The sequence below is a fragment of the Vombatus ursinus genome, unplaced genomic scaffold (assembly GCF_900497805.2).
Source record: "Vombatus ursinus unplaced genomic scaffold, bare-nosed wombat genome assembly UNPS02014821.1, whole genome shotgun sequence".
NCBI classification, from domain to species: domain Eukaryota; kingdom Metazoa; phylum Chordata; class Mammalia; order Diprotodontia; family Vombatidae; genus Vombatus; species Vombatus ursinus.
The window spans coordinates 13,077,256-13,101,050 of NW_020954599.1; positions in this window are offsets into that span (position 1 = coordinate 13,077,256).

A 23,795-nucleotide genomic window follows, 5' to 3' on the forward strand; every position below is an offset into this window, starting at 1 on the left:
AGAGGTACAAACACTCACTGAAGAAAATAATTACTTAAAATTAGAATTGGGCAAGTGGAAACTAACACATTAAGAAATAATGAGACATTAAGCAATAATAAAACAAAGTCAAAAGAATGAAAAATGTAAGAAAACATGAATCACCTCATTAGAAAGCAACTTACCTGGAAAATAGATTGAGGAGAAATAAATTAAGAATTATTTAGATTACCTGATCAAAGAAAGAGCCAGGATGTCATATTTCAGGAAATTATCAAACTGCCTTGATATCTAAGAACCAGAGGGTAAAATAGAAATTGAAAAACTATCAATTACTACCTGAAAGAGATCCCAAAATGAAGACACCCAGGAATATTACAGCCAAATGCCAGAACTACCAAGTCACAGAGAAAATACCTCAGGCAGCCGTAAAGAAACTGTTCAAATACCATGAAGCCAAAGTCAGCATCAAACAAGATTTAGCAGCTACCGTGTTAAAGGTGCAAAGGGCTTAGAATATGGTATTCTAGAAGGCAAAATAGCTGGGATTACAACCAAGAATAATCTACCCTGCAAAATGGAGTATAATCCTTGAGACAAATGACAAACCTCAAGAGACAGTTTCTGGGTAATTAATAATCATTTTATTAATTAGGCTAGCTAATAATCAATAAATCAGTCAGTGATTTCTCTTGGCAACCAAAAGCCTCCAATGGAGACACTGAATGCTTTATATATATTTGAAAAATTGAATGACTCTGACAAGTGAAAATCAACCTCGATTGGTGGACATTTAATGAGGAGGTGGGCTAGTCTTCAGCTCCTCCTGCTGGGAACATTTCTTTATCATGAGATTGAGCTGCCTCCAGCAATCTGGATAGGGAAATTGATTCTGGATGGTTTTCTCCTTCATGGGCTGGATCACCTCAACTCTAATGGAGAGGTGCAACAACTCATCTAGACTGAATTCTGTTTACACTCTAAATAGACACAAGTTCTCATAGTTTGGTGGGGTCCTGCCCAAGACAGCAGAGTATGTACCTTGAGGCCTAGGACAGTCTCATTAATCAGTCATATCTTTCAGATTGATTTTTTTTTTACACAGGCTGGTCCTCAAATGAGAAAAAAGAAAAGAAAAGCCTGAATCCTAGTTTAATAATTCATTATTAACATAAAGTAAAATAATAATTTATCTTATCCTTCATGAAGGAAAATGGATATTTAATGAAATAAAAGACTTTCAAGCATTCTTAATGAAAAGACAAGAGTTGAATAGAAAATTTGACTTTCAAATGTAAGACTCAAGAGAAGCATTAAAAAGATAAACAGGAAAGAGAAATCATAAGGGATTCAATAAGGTTAAACTGTTGACATTCCTACATGGGAAGATGATACATATAGCTCTTAAGAAATTTATCATTGTTAGAGCAGTTAGAAGGATTCTACATAGAAAGAGGGTGGAAGAGTAAATTGATTATGTTGGATGATTTTTTTAATGGGTAAGTGAGAAAGAGGGATATGCTGGGAGAAGGGGAGAAGGGAGAAGAAGAATGTGGACAATCAACTCAAATAAAAAAGACATGGAAGGAGAAGTTTTCATAATGGAGGGGAAATGGTTGGTGGGGAAAAATAAATGAAAAAATGCTGAAGGGGATGTGGAAAAGTTGGGACACTAATGCACTATTGGTGGATGTGTGAACTTGTCCGACCATTCTAGAGAGCAATTTGGAACTATGTCCAACGGGCTGTAAAACTGTACATACACTTTAAGCCAACAATACCACTACCAGGTCTGTTTCCCAAAGAGATCAAAGAAAAAGGGGAAAAGTATATTTTTATAAAAACATGTATGGCAGGTGTTCTTGTTTTTTTGTTTGTTTGTTTGTTTTGTTTTGTAGTGGCAAAGAATTGGAAATCAAGGCAATGCCCGTCAGTTGGGAAATGGTCAAAAAAGTTGTGATATATGATTGTGATTGAATACTCTTGTGCTATAAGAAATGATGAGCAGCATAGTTTAAGAAATACCTGGGAAGACCTATGAAATCATGTAAAAGGAAGTGAGCAGAACAAGAACACTGCACACAGCAGCATTTTAAGGATGATCAACTGTGAGAGACTTAGATATTCTCAGCAATACAGTGATCCAAGACAATCCCCAATGATCCATGCTGAAAAATTCTATCGAGAGAGAGAGAGAACTAATGAATTCTGAATGCAGATTGAAGCATAGTTTTTAAAAACCTTATTTTTCTTGTTTTATCTTTTGTCTGTATTTTCTCTTGCAGCACTATTAATATGGAAATATGTTTCACATGATTTCACATGTATAATCAATATCAAATCACTTACCTTCTCAATGGGGGGGAGGATGTAGAGAATTTGTAACTCAAGTTTAAAATTTTTAAAAATTTTAAATTTTAAAAAATTTTAAATGAAAAAACAAATGTTAAAAACTATTTTATGTGTAATTGGAGAAAAATAAAATATTAAATAAAAAGGTTTTTTAAAGTTTAACTATGAGGAATTAAAAAACTGTAGAAAATCTCAGGACAGATAATGAAATGTCTCATTCCTCATGGCTTAGAAGTGCAGGACTACTAAGTCAACATTATATACATATATATAATACATATATATGTATGTATAGATGTACATATGTATATATAATGTTGACTTAGTATATATATATTATATATATATACATACATATATATATATATATATATATATATAAGATGTGGTCACTGTAGATCAGGAGTTCTTGACCTTTTTTGTGTCATGGACTCCTTTGGGTAGTATGATGAATCCTACGCACCCCTTCTCAGAGTCATATTTTTAAATGCATAAAATACATGGAATTGTGAAAGAAAAAAATGTATATTACAAAGGAAATCAAACAAAATGAAATAGTAAAACAAGTGTATAGCCCCCAGGTTTAGAACTCCTACTGTAGAGGATGCTTTTACTTAATTGTTTTTCTTGCTTACAAGGGATGGTTCATTTGGAGGTGGGGTGATTGGGAGGTAAAGACAAAATCAATGAAACATATTTTGAAAAAAAAAAGTTACTGACTCGGGGGAAATGTTTTAGCGTCAAATATTAGAATGTGCATTCCAAATAGAAGTGGCTACATAGAACAGCAGATAGAGCACTGGGGCTAGAGCTAGAAAGAACTTAGTTCAAATCCACCCTCAGACACTTAATTGACTGTGTGATCCTACCTAAGTCGTTTAACCTCTGTTTGCCTCCATTTCCTCAACTGCAAAATGGAGATAATAATAGCACATACCTCCAGGGAATATTGTGAGGATCAAATGAGATAGTATTTGAAAAATGCTTATTACAGTGCCGGGAACACAGTAAATGCTTAATAAATGCTTGTTCCCTTCCTCCTCTTCCTCCTAAATAATTTCTCTCTTATAATAAACATTCTGCCAACCCTTGTAATAGGCATTTTTATAATAAAGCTAAAATACTGTAAGTAGAAAACAGCTAAAGTAAAGGTTTATCCAAGTTTACAGTTTCAAAATCCAACCATACTCACTGATTGAGAAGCCATAAAGGAAATTTGTGAGAACAAGACATACACGCCTTTAGCCCTGGAAACCATGACATAAGGCTATTAGATCAAGAGATGTCATAGCCTCCATCAGCAAACCCTCCCATGCATTTTATCCTAATCTAAAACAGACTTGGACAATATATTGTGGAAAACAAAAACAAAAAGGATCTGTTGGCTTTCTTACATGACATGACAGAAAGCAAAAAGAGGTGGGTGGTAGAAATTTTTACTCTTTCCCAGTGAATGAGTCCACAGGTTTTGAGTTGGAAAGTATCTTTGAGGTCATCTAATGTGACCCCTTCATTTTACAAAGTAGGAAACTGAGATCTAGAAATATTAAATGACTTGTCTAAGGTCACACAGCTAAGTGGCAGAGCCTTGTTGGAACCCGGATTCTCTAACACGGAATCCAGTTCTCTTTTCATTTTATTACTTCATCTTGCAGTTGTTTTGTATTTGTTCAAGGTTCTCATCTTTGACTTCATTTGAAGCATGAATATTGGAATTATTACCAAGGATAGAGAGCTGGAACCAGTTAAGCCTGAGTTCACATCCCTGATTCTCTCAATTACTAGTTGTGTGACCCTTTTCGAGTCATTTAAAATGTCAAAGTCCTCACTCAACTTTAAAAGAGTTTTAGTTGCAGAGTAAGATCCAATCTGCATTTGTAGAAGGAGTTTTCTCAGTGGGTACACTCTATACCAATGAAATCACAGGTTCAGTCAATAGGTAATATAATATAATAAGCCATATCACACTGTCCCACACCACACCACATGACACCATACCGTGCCATGCCATGCCATATCATGCCACACCATACCATACTATACTACACACCAGGTGGTGGCAAACTGACCCATGGGCCAAACTCAGCCCACTGCTTGTTTTAACATGGTTTGTGAACTAAGAGTGGCTTGCCATTCTTATCTCATGGGACGTACAAAAATATGTCTTGAGCTGGATTTGGCCCTTGGGATATAGTTGATCAAACCTTTCTGTATACCATGCTATACTATATTATGATGCTATAATATAATGCAATAGTAGGTTTTAAGATATATGCAATGTGACAGCATGATATAACACAACCTAGCAATAGGATGGGATACAATATGATATAATACACTACATGATATATCACATAACATAATACATAATGCAACAGAATACAACAGAACATACCACATGACATAATTACAATGTAACATAATACAACATGACATAAAATAACATGACAATGTAACACAATATAACAATGCAATTCAACATAATAGGGTAACAGCATGACATATTGCAACATGACACAATATGATACAACATAACATAGTATAACACAACACAACAATGCAACACAATTTAACATAATTCAAGGCAACATAACAACTAAACATAACATAGTATAACACAACACAACAATGCAACACAATTTAACATAATTCAAGGCAACATAACAACTAAACATAACATGCTCTATTATATAATATACTATTATGTAATATATAATATACTATTATTTAATACATACTATAATATAATATATACATAATATAATACAACACAACATAACGAAACATACAGTATAATGCTACCCAATACAATATAATTGAAAGAGATAACGTGGAATCATGGCACCTAGAAAGCTGGCTTTCTAAAAGTACTTCATGCCTTCAAGGCTATATTACTTTATGTGTAAGATGAGGATATTCATACTTCCCTTCAGTAATTTCTAAGAAACATTAAGCAGGGTAATGAGTGAGGGTTATAGAAGTGGTTTGAAGGCTTTGAGGGGAAGCCAGAAAAAAATGCAACGAAAACCATTTTGACAAAGCATTAAAAAACTCCTGGCAAAAGAGAGCCCAGCCCCACCCAATAGTTAATCTTCAAGGCTAAGGATCTTTGAAGACTCAGCTTTCCTTCAAGTGTGCTAAAAATAAGAAAGGTTCACATGGTACCCACCCTGCATCAAATGCAGAAGACAATTTCTTCACAAAGTCCATGTACTGAATTGAATTAGCTACCATTGCTCAGAAAAACAAAAACAAAAGCACAACCAACCAACCAACAAAGAAAGGATGCTTTACCAACCATTTCATATTGGAAAAATATTACAAATATTGCAAAAAGTTTGCAATGTTGCAGGAAGGATTGGGAAGGGAGGGAGGAAGGGATAGAATTTGGAACTCAAAACTTAAGAAAAAACAAATGTTAAAAATTGTTTTAACATGTAATGGGGAAATAAAAAATATTAACAAACACCTAAAAAAAAGACAAGAGATTGTGATTAAAGATACATGTTGCTGAAATAACTGATTAAAAAGTAAAAAGAAAAAAATAGAAAAAAAGAAAAAAATAGATGCAAAACATCTCAAAGTTACTATGTCATTATTCCCTCCTCATTCTTCCTGACTTCCATGTTATTATTGTGGATACCACCTCCTCCTCCTCACCTAGACTCAAAACTTAGAAGTCATTCTCAACTCCTCATTACATCTCATTCCCACCTGCTCATGTCCAAACTGTGGTCAATTTCTGTCAATTCTCCCTTCATAATATCTCTTGTACATGACCCCTTCTCTTGTCTGACATTGCAACTACCCTGGTGCAGGCCCTCATCAACTCATACTTGGACTATTACAATAGCCTGCTGGTTGGTCTCCTTGCCTCAAGTATCTCTCCTCCAGTCTATCCTCCACTTAACTATCAAAATATTCTTTGTAAGGCACAGGTCTGATCATGTCATCTTCTTATTCAATAAATTACAGTGGCTCCTTATTGCCTACAGGATCAAATATAAACTCCCCAGTTGGGCTCTCAAAACTCTTCAAAATCTGGCCTCCTCCTTCCTTTCCAGTTTGTTGGTCTTTTTTTTTCTTTTTTGGTTAGGTTTTATTGTTGTTGTTGTCATTGTTATTGTTTTCTTTTTGTTTTTACAGTTTACTATCTTCTGTGCTTACTAAGCTCTCCCTCCCCTCCTCCAACTCTTGGCTTCTCCCACAATGACAACCAGCCAACCAACCAACAACTTTCTGCAAGGCTCAGATAAAATTTCATCTTCAGAAAGTCTTTCCTGATTTCTCTTAATGTTAGTAGGCTTTCTCTCTAAGATCACCTCCACTTTATCCTATATTTAGCCCAGTGATGCTTCAAATGATTCGTGTCCATGACCATAATGCCACATACCAGGATAAGAGTTCAATCCCAAAGCTCAACAGATTCTAAGTCCAGAACTCTTTTCGCTAGAGCTGTACTGTCAAACTTAAAAAGAAATTGAACCCTTTTGGCAGCATATTGACTTAGAAAACCAGAAAGTCAACATTATCTATCTTGTATTTTTATTTATCTTTTTAACACTTCCCAATTACATTTTAAGCTGGTCCAGGCAACGCTCCAGAGTTTTGCAGGCCCGCACCTAGAGTTTAACTTTTGGTCTAGAGGACTCACTATAGGATAGGTTCGATGATAGGGATTGAGTTTTTGTTCCAGGCCTTACTGGCACTCTTACAAATTAAAAGGAGCAAAGATCCTGAGTCTGTCTCAACTCCTTCTCCTCTTCTTCCTCCTGGCCTGCTAACTCCCACAAACAGAACCTCTCCCAAGATTGGCCTCCACTGACATTTCATTTTCCTTGGAGGAAAAGTTCTGCTCTGGCTGAACAAAATCTCCAACCTATGCCTCACCTTTCCTCTCCCAAGTCGCTCACCCTGAACGTTCCTGACTGCAGGTGAGTAGCCTCAGGGAAAAACGTTTTAAAATGGATTTAAAAAAAACACAAAAATGTGCACATGCACAAATATAAACAATGAACACATTCATGAACTATGTAATAATGGTCATAGAACAACTGTAACTTTCCCTTTTGGCTAAATAGTCTTTCCCTCAGGCTTTGTCTTAATAGCATATTTTTATTCCTTGTAACAGTCCATCTTTTCATTTCATTCTTTATATGGTGAGGGAGTGGGGGAGGTGGGAGATATGTTGTTTTTCTACTATCAGACACCTGTTGATATGAAAAAAAAATGCTTTCCTTTCTATGATTCACGGAGAACAAAACAATAAATACAGAAGATCCAACCAGGCCCTTTGCAAACCAAGACTTCTCAAACTCCCCCAAATAGAAACATCATCAAACTATTAGAATCATTGACAGTTCTTGGTTTCTTTCAGGAAAACAGAAACCCTGATGATTAACAGCTGTGTTTATGGCCATTGATGGCATACATCACTATTTCCTCAAGACTTCCATAAAATGACTTAACAGCTCATATAGTATGAGGCTATTGTAAATTACAAGGGAAAAAAAAATAAAAACACACACGGGGGGGGGAATCCAACACACACACACACACACACACACACACATACATATAAAACCCTTTGGGGCTCAGAGGTGCACAATTGTAAATTCAGATGAAACTTTTATTTTTCTGGCTAAAGGTCAGGGAATGCCTTTGAAAGCCAACCCAAACAACATTTATTCAGATGGATCACATCCTCCCCCATAATACCAAAACATTATTATCCTCTCTGCTCATTCCCAGGCATTCAGTGCTGTGGTACCTTATCTTGACCCAGTTATAATACCTGAGGGAGGAAGCAGTCAGAGGAAATAAGAAGGTGATGAAACCTGTAGAAAGACTTTGTAGCACTGAAGACATTAAAGGTCTTTAGAGTAAGGGGTGGGGTGAGCTGGATATGATTTCTTCTCACATCACATATACTTGTTCACTACAAAAATAATCCTCTTAAGTAGCTTATGAAATGAGGACATGATGCCTCCAAAAATTAGGTTTGTTAACAGAAAATGCTAATTTGACTCCAGATTTTCTGAAATGTCTGAAGACTTAATGGAGCGTGCATGGGCAGTGCCTTAAATTGCCTCCATTTTTGTTTTCCAAATTCACGCGTATTTATTGACATAACAAGTTACCAACATCTTGTGATGTTCCGGTAACAACAAGCAAATATGGCAACAGTAATCATTTCAAGGAGCTAGGAGTGGCTCTTGTCTGGTGGGAAGATGGATCAGTAGACATGAGCTGCAGCATTTAACAATTAACCCAGTCTGCTCCTCCTGGCCAGAGTACAACTGCTGTTTCTCAGAGTGGCCAAACAACATGGTCGCTCCCTGTTTACCCAATCAACTTGCACCAAAGTCTCATTTATACAGGTTCCAGGAAAACAACAAAATTTGTCTAGGGCTCGCCCCCACACAGGAAACCCGACTCGTTCTCTGTCTGGTTTATCAAAGTCAGGAGCTATTTTCAGCCTTTTGTGAGTTTAAGCCATTATTACCAATTATTATATCCCTCCGTGCAGACGCTACCAATCTTTTCTGTTCTTGGCTAGCCAGGTTGCCATATGCTTTGAATAGATAGGACTGTACTCTGAATTGTATGTCCTGTTAATTCTGTGTGAACCAAGTCACCTGGAAGGGAAACTATTTACAAAACCACACAAAGTCTTATTCTGTGGCATGTCTAATACTGCAGTAGTATGAATGAATGAATGAATGAATGAATGAAGGAAGGAAGGAAGGAAGGAAGGAAGGAAGGAAGGAAGGAAGGAAAGAAAAAACATTTGTTAAATGCTTACTAAGTGCCAAGCCCTATGCTAAAGGATGGGTCTACAAATAGAGAAGTGGAGACAGGCTCTCTGCTCTTTAGGAGCACGCACTTTAATAGTATAATATCCCAAAACTCAACAACTCTTTTAACTAAGGCTTAGGCACATTTTTTCAAAAAGTTCAACCCACTCTTTACTTAGCCCTGAGTCTTTATGGATAATGGCTAAAATGGAAACTTCTGTTAACAATGTTATCTACTTGATGAAGGTAAAATCAGCTTTTATTAGTGGCCTACCCTCCACAATTTATGTCCTCCCTGAAACACGCTAAAGAAGTCAAATAAAATCTAAGTCAAGTTAATAAGCATTTATTAAGTACCCGCTATATGCAAGGCACTGTACTAAGTGTTGGAGATAAAAAAATGAAAGGCAAAACGAAAACCAACCAGACAAAAAATGTAAATGAATATTACAGAGGAATATATTTCAGGAAGCATTATAAAATGGTGTAAAAAGGAGCTGTATTTGGAATCAGACAACCTCAGTTTGAACCTTGGTTCTGTGTAACATTGGGCAAGCAATTTAACCTCTCTAGTCCTGTTTTCTCATCTATAAAATAAGGAGGTTGGAAAAAATAGCCTTTAAAGACTCCTCCACTTCTAAATCCTAATATCCTAAGAAATAAAGTGTTTGTGAATGTCATTGCATGCACATATCTCTGCCTCGTGTGTGACTGACTCCCCTGAGCAAGAGGCCTTGAGAGATGCGTAGAGAGAATGCGTAGAGAGATGCGTAGAAGAAGCAGTACAGTTTACTGTGTTAAACAGACTTCTTTCCAAACTCTGCAATGGACAATTTAGTCTAAACCACTGTGTGAAGTGTAGATAATAAAAACAGGAAACCTGGAGCTTCCAGTGGAACTAATCTCTATAAAATAGTAATAGCCTTAGGAAACCATAAAAAGCAGGGCCACTTTACCAGGTTATTTAATCTATAAAAATGTTTTTTGAATAAGAGAAAAGAACACAGGTATAATGTTGATACACATGCTTTAAAGTACCATTTTTTGTATGCCAATAAGTGTGGTTTTCCTGTTGGGTTCTCTTTGAACTTTGAGTCACTATCATCTTGGAATTTTCCTCTTCTAAATTTTGTTATGCTATCTTGACAACCAGTTGGATAAGGATAGGCTTGTTATCCTAAGAGATAGCACCTGAGAGGTGGAAGCTGGAGGGGAGGAAAGGGACAATCACAATGACTGACAGAGAGAAGAACGTATTTCTCAATTTTGCTTTTGATTGTGTCAAGGAGGGTGATCTATAGAATGAAAAGGACAGAATAAAGATAACTAGTGGAAAATTATAGTGATAATATAAAGGGAGATAATGAGATCACATAGCTGTCCTTAATGAATTCAGTTCAATAGACCCTAATGAATTATATCAAATAGTATTCTGGTAAATGTTTAACATTTGTCCCTCCAGGAAAAAAAAAATGTGCATGACACACTTTTAAGTTTAATCTGCATTATTAACATTTTCCCTATTATGTTCATAAGTCTGGGCATCTAGGTAGCACAGTGGATAGAGTGTCCAGCCTGAAGTCAAAAAGACTCATCTTCCAGAGTTCAAATTCTGCCTCAGACACTTACTAGCTGTGTGACCCTGGGCAAGTCATTTCACCCTGTTTGCCTCAGTTCCTCATCTGTAAAATGAGCTGGAGAAGGAATAGCAAACCACTCCAGTAACTTTGCCAAGAAAAGCCCAAATGCGGTCATGAAGAGTCAGACACTACTGAAATGATTAACAACAACAATTTAAGTCTAGACAATCAACAAAGAAATAAATCAAGCTTTGACACAAGGCATTTACTGATTTGTAGGATATAAATACGCACACTGAAAATTTAACAATTGGTTCTTGAGAACCTTTTCGACATGGCTCCAACATACCCCTGAACTTTCCTAGTTCATGAAAGGATGGGCAAGATGGTTATGCTAAGACTATGGTCTTTGAAATCCAGTAGACACTCTGGGTTGTGAATATGTTGCAAAAGAAGTATAAGTAAAACAGTAACAAATTAAAAGAGTGAAGAACAGGAAAAACACTATGAGATTGGAGAAGGGCAAATGTCTTGAGTTTCAAAATGGGAAAGAATGGAGTTTTTGAGCTATAGGTCAGTGAGCTTGGATTCAATTCCTAGCAAATGATTTCTAAACCTTTAGAAAAGGAAGTAATGATCATTAAGAAGTCCGCATGGCTTTAGCTAGTCAAACTAGGCTAACCTTATTTACTTGTTCAACAGTGTAATTTGACTAGTAAATAAGGAAATGCCATGGATATGATTTATCTAGATCTTAGCAAAGCATTTGGTAAAGTCTTTTATTTTTTGTAGAAAAGGTGGAAACATATGGGCCAGATGATAGTATAGTTGTGTGAACTTGGAACTCGTTAAATGTCTAGATTCAAACTATAGTCATGGAAAATGCTTTGTCTATTTGGAAGGAAGTTTCCACTTGGCCCTATGTTACTTATAATTTTTTATCAATGATTTGGATAAAGGCATATATGTCACTGTTTTCAGATAACACAAAAATAGGAAGTGTAGCTATCATATTGGATGGCAGGATTAGAACCCAAAAAAGATCTTGGCAAGTTATAATATTGGGCCAATGCTAACAAAAATGAAACAACATACTATACTCAGTTTTCTCTTTGGCTTTTAAAGACTTTTATAAACTGATCCCTTCCTACCTTTCCAATTTTTTTTTTTTAATTTTATGCCTTTCCATGACCCTTGCTAACTTGTTGATCTTCACACACAGCACTCCATCTCTTGACTTTATGCCTTTTTATTGGCTGTCCCCCATGCCTGGAATAATTTCCTGTCTTACCTCCACCTTCTGACTTATCTGTCTTCTTCAAGCATTAATCAAATCACTTCTTATTTACATTGTATATATTTTACCCTCTTGTCTCCTTCATTAGAATGGTAGGTCCTTCAGGGAAGAGATCGTGTTTTTGTCTTTCTTTGTATCCCAGCTAATGGCACAATACTTGGGACATAGAAGGGACTTAATAAACATGTGTTGGTCCATATCTAGCAATCTATCAACAAGCATTTAAATGTGTGCTGAATGGGCAATCCATCGAGTTGGTTCATCAGTATATATGATTTGTGTATACACTAAGGGTAGTCAATAAGCTAGAATCAAAATTGAAGAGGAAAAGAGCAAATGGACATATTTTCAACCTCAATATTTCAAAGTATATGGCTAAAAGCAATGTAATACCACATTTTCTAATTGGTTAAGGTTTGAGTACCCTAAAGACCAATAGCAAGTTGGATAGATAGCAGCTAGGCTACAACATACAATAGGTGGCGGGGCTTTTGTGTTTTCATGGATTAGACATGTATATAACATTTCATTATGTTTATGTGCACGTGACAGACAACAGTTCCACTTGAAATGTTGGCTCTTTATCCCCATCTGCCCTAGGAACCTGTGAGTGCATAAATACATGTGTAGACTGTACTGATTTCCAGTGTTCCCCTAGCATTTTGAGGCACCCCTGCCTGTTAACATTTCATCAATCAGACATCTTTTACCATTTAAGGAGAAAATAAAGAACTGACCAGAAGAAACAGCATAAATATGTCCTTAGAGAGATGTAGGGTACAAAAAGAATTGGACTAGTAGCATATAGAGTTAAAGATAACCAATGGACCGACCACTCATGGGCTCCATTGTCATCCATGCAATTTCAAAAGATCTAGAACTAGGTCCCTAACACACTCGATGGACTCTATGGAGGATTTATGGAAGGATATGGACAAAAGTTAAATGGGATGAGGAGGTATAGATGGATTGCAATCTGCACCATTCAAAGGAAAACCTACATTAATGAGATCATAGATCCAAAGAAGTATAAAAAAAATCAGCTTCAAAAGTCTCATGCATAGAGACTAGGAACACTGTTTCTGTATCTTTAAGAAGATATGGAATCTTAGGGAGGCATGGTATAACTGTGATCTATGAGGAGTCTATAAGGAAAATGAGTGTGTCATTCTAGAGAGATTATTAACTGTCATGGTTAGAGAGAAACTGAAAACAGAGATAAGAAACTGATAGACTATCTTTCCTGAAATTCTGAGTGATTTAACAGTCAAGGATAATGATTCTGAACAGACATTTCCTGAGGGAACTGTGGTCAACCCTTTTCTTGCAAAGAAATATTAGTAGGAGAATTTCGAGAGACTGTGACCACTACCTTAGAGAACCAAAAGGTAGAATTGTGTTTAAGGAGTTGACAGGTTAGCAATTACACTTGGACATTGAACAACAACAACAACAACAGCAAAAAAAAAAAAAAAAACTAGAACCACAAATCAAAAAACACTCAACTAAACTATTGAATTGATCATTAAACTAGGAGCTTTAAAAAAACTAATAAAATTGGTAAACTTAATCTGATTTCTATAAAAAAGAAAAGAAACCCAAATTATTCATACTAAAAATGAAAAAAAGAAGAATTGATAACAATTGAAGAGGAAATAAAGGAAATTACCAGAAACTTTTTGCCCGGTTATATGCTAACAAAACTGATAACTTAGAGGAAATGGATGAACACTTTAAAATTTTCTAATTTTATATATATTATATTATATATACATTATATATATTTAATATATATGTAATACCCATATTTACAAAAGAAGAAATTGATCATTTAAATAACTGAAGATCAAGAAAAGAAAATGAACAAGCCTATGAAAGGTACCAGGAGTTTTCTAAACAGCTTCCTTGACCCCAACACAACTTCCTTCCTCCATATGACCTGATTGGTGCCAGCTTCCCTGATGTAGCTTCTGGGTCTGGAGCCATAAAAGGTCTCAACCTCATTTAGTTGATGCCTCTCAGGCTTGGTGGTACCTAAGACCATTTGAGTAGCCATATCTTGATAACTGACTGATTAGACACATTTCCAGATGGAGAGAAGGACGGTCCTACAGAGAAGCTAAGCATCACTGTATCCTTGTTGTATAGTTCTGCAAATTTAAATTTGCAGAGTAAGTTCCCCCTTTCTTAAATGTTCAGTGACTTGTAAGAGCCTCATTTTGACCCAACATCAAACCTAAACTAAGAAGGTGAGAGCCTTAGAACATGCCTTAACAGAGCCATAAATGAGCTTCAAAACAAAAATAAAAAAATCTCTAGGATGAATGGCATAAGTGAATTAAATTAAATATGCAAACAATAGTTAATTCCATAAGTATTTGCAAAAATAGGGAAAGTGCCTTTCTAATCTCTATGATACAAATGTAGTCTTGATACCTACAAGGTAAAGAAGCAAAGCTGAGAAAAATAACTATAGACCACTATCCATAATGAACATTGTTGAAAATTTTTAAATAAGGTATTAGCAAATTAGCTAAACTATATTAGAAATACAATATATTATGAATTGGTAGGATTTATGCCTGGAATGTAGGATTGGTTCAACATAAGAAAGAGTATGCATATTAAATCGAGTTAATAGCATAAGTAACAAAAACTACATGATTATGTCAATAGATACTGAAAAATATTTTTTTTGAGGCAATAGGGGTTAAGTGACTTGCCCAGGGTCACACAACTAGTAAGTGTTAAGTATCTGAAGCCAGATTTGAACTCAAGTCCTCCTGACTCCAGGGTCACTGCTTTATCCACTGCACCACTTAGCTGCCATGAAAAATCTTTTGAAAAAAAATCTAATATTTTAATCTAAATTCTGTTTTTAAAAAGCATAGGAATATATGGACATTTCCTTAATACAGTCAATGTCTGTTTAAAACCAAGGGCAGACTTTATATATAATGAAGAAAAGTTAGAGGCCTTTTTCATAAAATCTGGAGTAAAGCAAGGATAATTAGTACCACTACTACTATTTAGCTTAGTGCTAGAAATGCTAGCTACATCAATAAGACAAAAAAAGAGACATTGAGGGAATAAGTATAATCAAAGAGGAAATATTTTTTACTTTTTGCAGATATGATGATTTATTAGAAAACCTAAAGAGCAAATTAAAAAATAATTGAATAATAATAGCTAGCATTTATAAAGCACTTTACAAATATCTCATTTTAGCAAAATGTTGAAGGATATAAAATAAATCAGCATAAATCATTAACATCCCTATATATTACCAATGAAACCCAGTAGGAAGAGATGGAAAAAGAAATTATATTCAGAATAACTATGAAATATATAAAATATCTGGTACTCTTTCTGCCAAGATAACCCTAGAAACTATATGTAATCAATTATATTAAAAAAAACACTAATTAGAGAAATGAAGAAAAATCTAACTAATTAGAGAAATATTTATTGTTCACAGGTAGGTCTACATAATAAAAATGATATTACCTAAATTAATTAATTTAATTAATGCCATACCAATCAATGTACCAAAAGACTGTTTTCCAGAGCTAGGAAAAACGATAATGAAATTCATCTGAAGGAATAAAGGTCAAGAATCTCAAGGGAAGTGGCAGCTAGGTGGCACAATGAATAGAACTCTGGCTTTGGAGTCAGGAGGATCTGAGTTCAAATACAGCCTCAGACATTTAACACTTACTAGCTGTGTGACCCTGGGCAAGTCACTTAACACCAATTACCTTACCAAAAAGAAAAAAAAAAAGAATCTCAAGGGAAATAATGAGATAATGAGAAAGATCCAGGCCTACCACCACCGTATCTCAAAGTATAGTACAAAGCAGTAATCAGTTAAAACATCATAAAAAAGAACTGGAAGTTGAGTGGTGGAATAGATTAGGTACACAACATACAGGAATAATCAAATACAGCAGCATAGGGTTTAATAAAACAGAAGATCCCAGTTATGGGGTAAGGACTCATGATTTGACAAAAACTGCTGGGAAAACTAAAAAGTATTTTGGCTAAAATTAAGTATAACTAAACCTATTATATGGTATAAAAAGGTAAATTCCAAATGGATACGTGACAGAAAAATAGCTAACCTCCCTTTCTTTCCCAATCTCTATACCCTGGTGAACCAATTCAACCTGCACAATCCTCTACTCTCAAAACCCTGGTTCTCTTAGCCCATCACCTCTCCTGTTTTACCAAACTCTGGATTACTCCCACAATCCACTTCCTTCAGTTCTACTTACGGGATGTGAACAGATCTGCAGGAAGTCATCCAACCATGCTGGCTAAGTCCAATACAGACTGATGTTATCTAATTTCGACTGAACCCCCACTGCAATAAGGACCTTTTCCTACTCCTTCCTAATTAATTCTCTATCCCATTCTCCACAGTAGTTGTTCTAAATCTTCTTTCCTCGAGTTTCCTGTAACACTCCCTCTCCTCACATCCTTGCCTACTTCACTAAAAAAAAAAATCATGGTCATTCACTGTGGGGTCCCTCATGTCCCATCTTCTTAATCTCACATCACTCTGAGGATATCATTCTCCACTATTTCCTCCTATCCTTGAATTTCCTCCTCCCTTCCTCCCCTCCTCCCCATAATCTCCCATCTTCTTCAGTCAATTGCCCCCAATTTATTCTTTCATTCTTATTAATCCTTTCTCTCTCCCTATGTACTGATTGTTTGCTAGGTGGAGAACTATATTTTAATGTAATGAAATCTAATATAGGTCCATGCCAAGGCAGCTGACAGTTTTATCCTTTTCCTGACTTCAAGAACTTTTTATACCTTTTCTGTTAAAGAATTCATAAGACCTCATGCATTTCCATATTTAGAGTCCAATTTGCAGTATCAGAGAAGAAACTTCACCCACTCTTTTGAAGTTCATTTAAAGTTCAAAATGTCCAGTCTACAGTATGATTCTCTCTCTCTCTCTCTCTCTCTCTCTCTCTCTCTCTCTCTCTCTCTCCCCCCAAAATAAAATGATGAAGACTTCTCCAAGGTCTCAAAGATGTACAGGTGTTAGGCCTTAACCAATTAAAGGACCAAACATTTTCTTTCACTGGTTCTAAATCTTAGCTCTCTATAATGTAATCAGTAATATTAAAGGAACTAACACAAAAGTTTGTGATTTCTCTTTGTAGGAGATAAGGACATTTCAATGTGTTTCTTTTCATAGCCATTTAAAACTCACAGAGTGACTGTAAAGGGTCAAGTCTGAGTGTTTCCACAAAGGGATTCTCATTGTCGCAGTCTGCCTTTAGTATGGGCAACTCCTCCTTCTTTCCTTTTCTCCTAATAGCCAGGAGCCCAACTTTTTGCCACTCTAACCGTGGCGCTGATTACATCTTCCAAAGCTCTGAGCACCATCAGTCCCAGAACTAATCTCTACCCTCCACAGACATTATGTCTGCAGTGCCCTCTTACTTCTCATTCCCTTTCTGAAAAGAACGGTTCCTGGAAAATGGGCAAAGGGGCCAAGGGCCTCTTGTGGGTTGTGCACACATCCACCTCACCAGCCTTCCTGGGTGGGCTCCATGCATCAGCCTAGTGAATAGCCTGAAGACTGGCTCCCTACGACCCCCTGTTTGCCTGGACAGCAAGGCAGCGGAAATGAGTAATACAGCAATCGAATGGGCAGATATTTTTTTTCCAAGCATCTGTTCTGCTTGTGTTCAGCAGATCCTCTTTGTCTGGGATCCAGCAGAATATACACAGACTGTGTTCTCCAGAGAGAGAAAGGGTCCAAGAGGAATCAGGGCAGAGACTAGCACTGAGGAGAAATGAGAGGTGAGAGTTTGTCATTTAGTAGCCCTCTGTACCATTCTTTCCTAAGGTACAATATGGTTTACAAAATTCTAATTATCTCATGTAAGCTTAGCAACAACCTTCCAAAGCAAACAGGGCAGATATTGCAATTTCCCATTTACAGATGAGCAAACTGAAACTAAGAGAGGCTAAGTAAACCTTCCCCAAAGTCTTAAAGCTGATTACTAACTAGAACTCTCATTGCCTATCTCCTGAGTCTAGCTCCACTTTCAACACTTCTTTTGAAGTTAATCCCTGAAGCCATACATTTTGCTAATTCAGTATCAATATTATACATTGACTGTCTCCTTTCATCATCTCCTATCATGAGGTCCCAGGTCCCAAATGAGCGTCTAAATAATGGAACTATAATTCCAAGTTGCAACTTTAACGGCAATGGTCACGAGATCATCCTCCATTCCATGACTTTTTTTTAATGTCTCAGTCAACCAATTATTAAACAAATTTGCTTTCTGTATTTTTCCCCATCTTCAATGAAGAAGGTTTTCGCTTGTTCAATAGGCAGCTGTCCTACCTGTTAAGCACTGCTCCACCAAAGACATGCAGTCATCACTGAAAAACGCACTTGAAATGAGCTCCAGAGCTGGCAGCTTCTCTGGATATGCCAGGATATCACCCTTGCCAAGCTTTTGTGATGGAGTTGGCTCTCCTAGATAAAAGGAAAACAAAGCACATTAGTCAAACTGCCAAAATATATTCAAACCTGAAACTGAAAATGGGATAAAAGTGATGATTGACCTCAAACTCTGCAGAGGCTCTTCAAACTTCAAAAGACCACAGAACGAAGACATAAATGAGCATGTTCTCCAAGAGACCAACTGCCAGGCACTCCCCAGCAGGATCACAGACGAGGGTCATCTCTTTACCTAGGAAATTCATTCTATGACTATGAGAGGCACTCTAGTGATAATTTGGAACTGAGCCAGACTGAGCTCTTAGCTCAAGGTAGTGTTTCTGCGCTTACTGCATAAAATATACAACGTTGATGCAAAACATGAATATCATACGGTCATAGGTTTAAAACTATAAGAAATCTTAGGTGCTGTTGAGTACAAACTCTCATTTTACAGATAAGGAAGCGAAGACTTAGAAAAGTTAAATGACTTGACCAAGGACATAGTAACTATCTGAGGCAGGATTTGAACTCAAGTTCAAGTACAAATCTAGTGCTTCAACTTTCCATATTACCTCTCAAAATCCAACAACATCCATTTGTCTATGATTTTAAATTCTAATACTATACACATATATGCATATATATGTATATATACATTTGTATGTGTCTTTTAAAGGTACTCTTTCTTTTCTAATCTTTCTTCCCTACTTTTACAGAAGCAGCTAGGTGACACAATGTATAGAGTGCTGGGCCTGGAGTCAGAAAAACCTGAGTTCAAATCCAGCTTCAGACACTTACTAGCTATGTGACCTTGGGTAAGTCACTTAACCTTCACTTGCCTCAATTTGTAGAATGGGGATATAATATAATAGTACCCTGGGCAAGTCACTTAACCCTATTTGCCTCAGTTACTAATCTGTAAAATGAGCTGGAAAAGAAATGGCAAACCACTTGTAAGAACACAGGCGTTGTAGGGGTCAGATTATCCTGCCAGTGATGCTAATTTTCAGGCCAAATATGTATGACCCTCCAAGAAAACACTGACATACCAAAGCAAAGGGGCCCATGCCAGCTTGGTTATAGAATAGTTTTATAGGATTTATTAGGTTAATTGGGTTGATTAAGTTGTTTAAAGGAGTTTACTCACAAGACCAGTTGTCCTAGGCAGGAGCAGGACAAAATGGTTTAATGGATCCCTGCACCAATCCTAGGCTAGGTCAAGTATGTAGAAACAGAACAAAGAAGGAGAAGTGCCAGGGATGGCCAGAGTCACATGCAAGTTTCCCCATGGGATAGTTGGAGCTTCTTTTGCTGTTTATATTTACTCAAGGTAGTTTACATTCTTTGTGAGGCTCAACATTCTCACTCCGGCTTACCCCTGTACACCACTCCAGTATCTTTTCCAAGAAGACCCCAAATAGGGTCACAGAGAGTCAGACATGACTGAAAATGACTCAACAGCAAAACATTGCAGGATTGTTGTAAGGGTCAAATAAGATAATATTTGTGAAAAACTTTGCAAAACTTAAAGCATTGTGCAAATGTTAGTTATTGTTATTTATTTAAATTTCACTGACAAACTGAATATGGAGAAGCAGCTATGCCAAAGCTTAGCACATCATCTGCCACAGGTAGACACTTAATGTATGTTTGTTGATCCTTTCAAAAGAGCCATTCTTTTTGCAACTAGCCTAACCAAAGCACCCCCTAGTGGAGGCTGACATAAAGAAGTTTTGAATGGAAGGAAAATCATTTGTCTTAGAAGAATCAGAAGCTGAGTAATAACAACAATGATAAACGCAATGATGACTGTGATGATGACGACAACAGCAACAACAATAAAAACAATAACTAGCAATTATATAGTGTCTACTATGCTCCAGGTATTGTGCTAAGTGAAATAAGGAGATATTCGCTTGGAAGGGGTAAGCAATAACAGAGAAAGAGGTTTGCTTAATCAGAACAGTGATGGTGACCCCAAAATTAAATAGCAAGAGAATTAAGGAAACAAGCATTTTTAAGCACCTATTGTAAGCCACAGATATCTCAGTTCACCCCCACAACAACTCTGGAAGGTAGGGGCTATTTATTGTCCCCATTTTACAGTTGAGAAAACTGAGAGAGGAGGTAAATGAGTTGCCCAGTGGTACATAATCATCATGCAAGTAAGTACCTGGGGTTGGATTTACACTCAGGTCTTCCTGACTCTAGTCCCACTGCTCTATCCTGTGCCACCTAGCTATCTCAGGGGGGAAGCAAAAAAGTCAGCTATAAAATGGCAGAGGAATTTTTGGGTGAGAGAATGTGATATCCAGGATAAAATGGAAAAGGACTATTAAATGCTAATATTCAAATGGATCTGTGATCTCATCAATTCAGGAATTGTTTCCAATGATGTAGCTTGCAATGATGTAGCTTCTCAGTATCTATATCTATGCATCCTGTGTGATTTTTTTCTGGGCTCTCTCTTCCAAAAGTTCACTAAAAAGGGGTCTACTTTCCCTAACCTGTTATCTTGCCTTCTCCCAACATCAAGAGGGTACTAGTTTAGCACTAGTTTGACTAGTTGTCAATCCTTTCTCCTGCCAGGTGACCCTTGCCCTTCCATCTTCTTTCCTTGGTTGAATTGCTTTACTCCCATTTTTCTTTGGAGTCCTGCCTTGGTTACATATTGCAGCCTGGTCATACTCACCGTGCAAATCTAGAGATATAAAACTATCAACTAATATTAGTAAGAATTACTCATTATTTAGTAAGAACTAAATAATAGATCATTGGCTTTTCCCCCCAAAAAAAGATGGAAACTAGATCTTCTGAGTCCACTCAGCAAATGTCAGAGAAAGAGGAGATGAGTAGTGGCATTTAGTGACTCCTTATTGAGGGGTACTGAGGCCACAGATAGTTGACTGAACAACAATTGAGATCTGCTGTCATTCAAGGGTATGTGTTCAGAAAAATTATAAAGAACATTTCACAATTTATTAAACTTGGTGACTACTACCTATTTCTGGTGATTTTGTATGGTACTGCTGTTAAGGTTTAAGGGTATTAGGGTGCCAGGACCCTGAAATAATGACATGTGGGTCCTGCCTGGAAGAATTTAACCCACCCCTTCTTTCAGCCAAAGACAAGGTTTATTAGAACACTATTGGGGTGAGCAGGATTCCTAGTGAGTCAGTGCTATTGACTGGATTTTAAGAATCTGAGTCCCTTAATAGTGGCTAAGATAGATCTTCTATACAGAAAGACTGGGAGGGATCTAGGAGTGGCCAAGTAGTCTGAGGTCACTATGAGGAGGGGTCTAGGGAGAATTTGGATGGGAGCAGCCAGTAAACTATAGTGACTGGGAGGAAACAGAATGCCAGGGACCTGGACCCCATGGCCAAGGGAGAATGGAGTCTAGACAGGATTAAGGGTGGGAAGTAGGCGAGAGGGTGCAATCGGAAGATAACAGACAATGAAGGTTGGGTGGGTCAGAGGTAACAGAATTGGAATATTGGACATAGCCACAATGAAAGGCCGGTTGAAAGGATTACTAGGATGATGCCTCAGTTGAATGACAGAGATTTGACCATGTGGGAAAAGGAGAAAACTCAAGGAGAGTTGGTGGGGGTGGGGGGTTCCTGGGCCTATACCCCCTCACTGCCCTAAGGAATCTCAAAAGTATCATTAAATCTTATGAAGTCAGGCAAGAAAACCAAAGCTCTTAGGGACATAGGTGGTGTTCTTCTCTCTGTTGCCAGTGGAAGGCTAGTTCTTCAGAAAAGAAACATGTATTTAGGGAGTCAATAGATGGTTGAGAACATGGTAAGTAAGAATAAAATTTAGTTTCTGGACCATGGCTTTAAATGTAGGGATGAGTATGATTCAAATAGCTCTGGTATAACTCAACATTTTCAAAAAACTTAAGGTATCTCACAGTAAATTTATAACTTGAGCAAAATTCAGTTCCAGTGATCATCACCTCATCTCTCAATAATTGTAAGATACTTCTTCCCATCAGTGTCTCTCACTACAATCTTACCTTCAGTGTGCTACTAGATAAATCTCCTGAAATGAAGCTTTCATTACATTATCCTACCCTTTTATTCTCACTTAGAAATTCATAATGAATGCATATGATGTATCTGACCAAAGCCAAACTCCTGAATTTTGCTCTCTATCATTTGGCCCTACTTTATCTGTTCAGTTCAAGCAAGTTCTTATTATGCATTAATGTAGTCTTTCCTCTGGACTGCATTTAACCTATCTCTTGCTCTTGCAAGTGTTGGGTGGAGATTGACCCAAGTTAAATTGGGTGAGTCCTTAGATTGGAATGCCTTGATGACATTCTATTTTCTTCAAAGCTCTGCTTAAGATATATCTCTTCCAAAAGACTCTCTGACTAGCCCCACCCAAGCAAAAGTCCTTTTTTTATTTCTAATTTTCTCAGTATGCATTTCTGTAGTCTGGGATATATTTTCACAGACTTGTTCAGAGATTGTCTTGGAATCATTCTTGAGTTGTTTCCTGTGTATATAGCTTGTCTCTGCAATCATATTGTAGGCTCCTGCAGGACAGTGCTACCAAACCCTACCTTCTATCTCTCATAGCTTCACTATGCGTACCCAATAAAATTTTGATCAATTAATGAATGAATAAATGATATTTGCTGACCCTCAAATCAGGCCTTTGTCTTCCTCATCTTTTTTTTCCCCTACTAAATTACATGTGAACCCCATCCTGGATTGTTTATTTTTAATGATGGTACTGAGAAAATAAATTCCAGATATCTCAGGAAAGGGGATTTGCAGGTTTCAGTAATTATTAAAAAAAAAAAAAAAGATTCATCAGATTTGGTATCCAGGAATAAAGACCAGGAGTATAGGTAGAGCATTGCCTTGCCAGACGGAACTGAGGCCTCTCCCCCTGGCCCCCCGCCAACCATCCCTTTTACTTACTTGGAGGTAAATGCCAATGTACTGGTGCACAAAGAAAATCTTTATTTCTGGATTTTCTGGAAGTGATTATAGACTAAGGTCATACTGAGAGGTGTTAAGAAAAAAGAGGGAGACTGTCCAACTTTCACCTTGCATTTCTGATGAACTGTTAAAAAGTGATGAAAAAAAGGAGATGAGGAAGGAATGATATAGGGGGATGAAATGCAGAAGACGCCCAAAAATATTTCAAGTGGTAAGAAATGCAAAGTAACACTTCATCATCTTCTATTTCACTCATGGGTTTCTCCTTCATGGTATGCTTATCAGTGTCTGATGAACAGCTAGCTCCAGAGATTTATAAGAATTCATTTAAAAGCATTTGGCCTTATACTC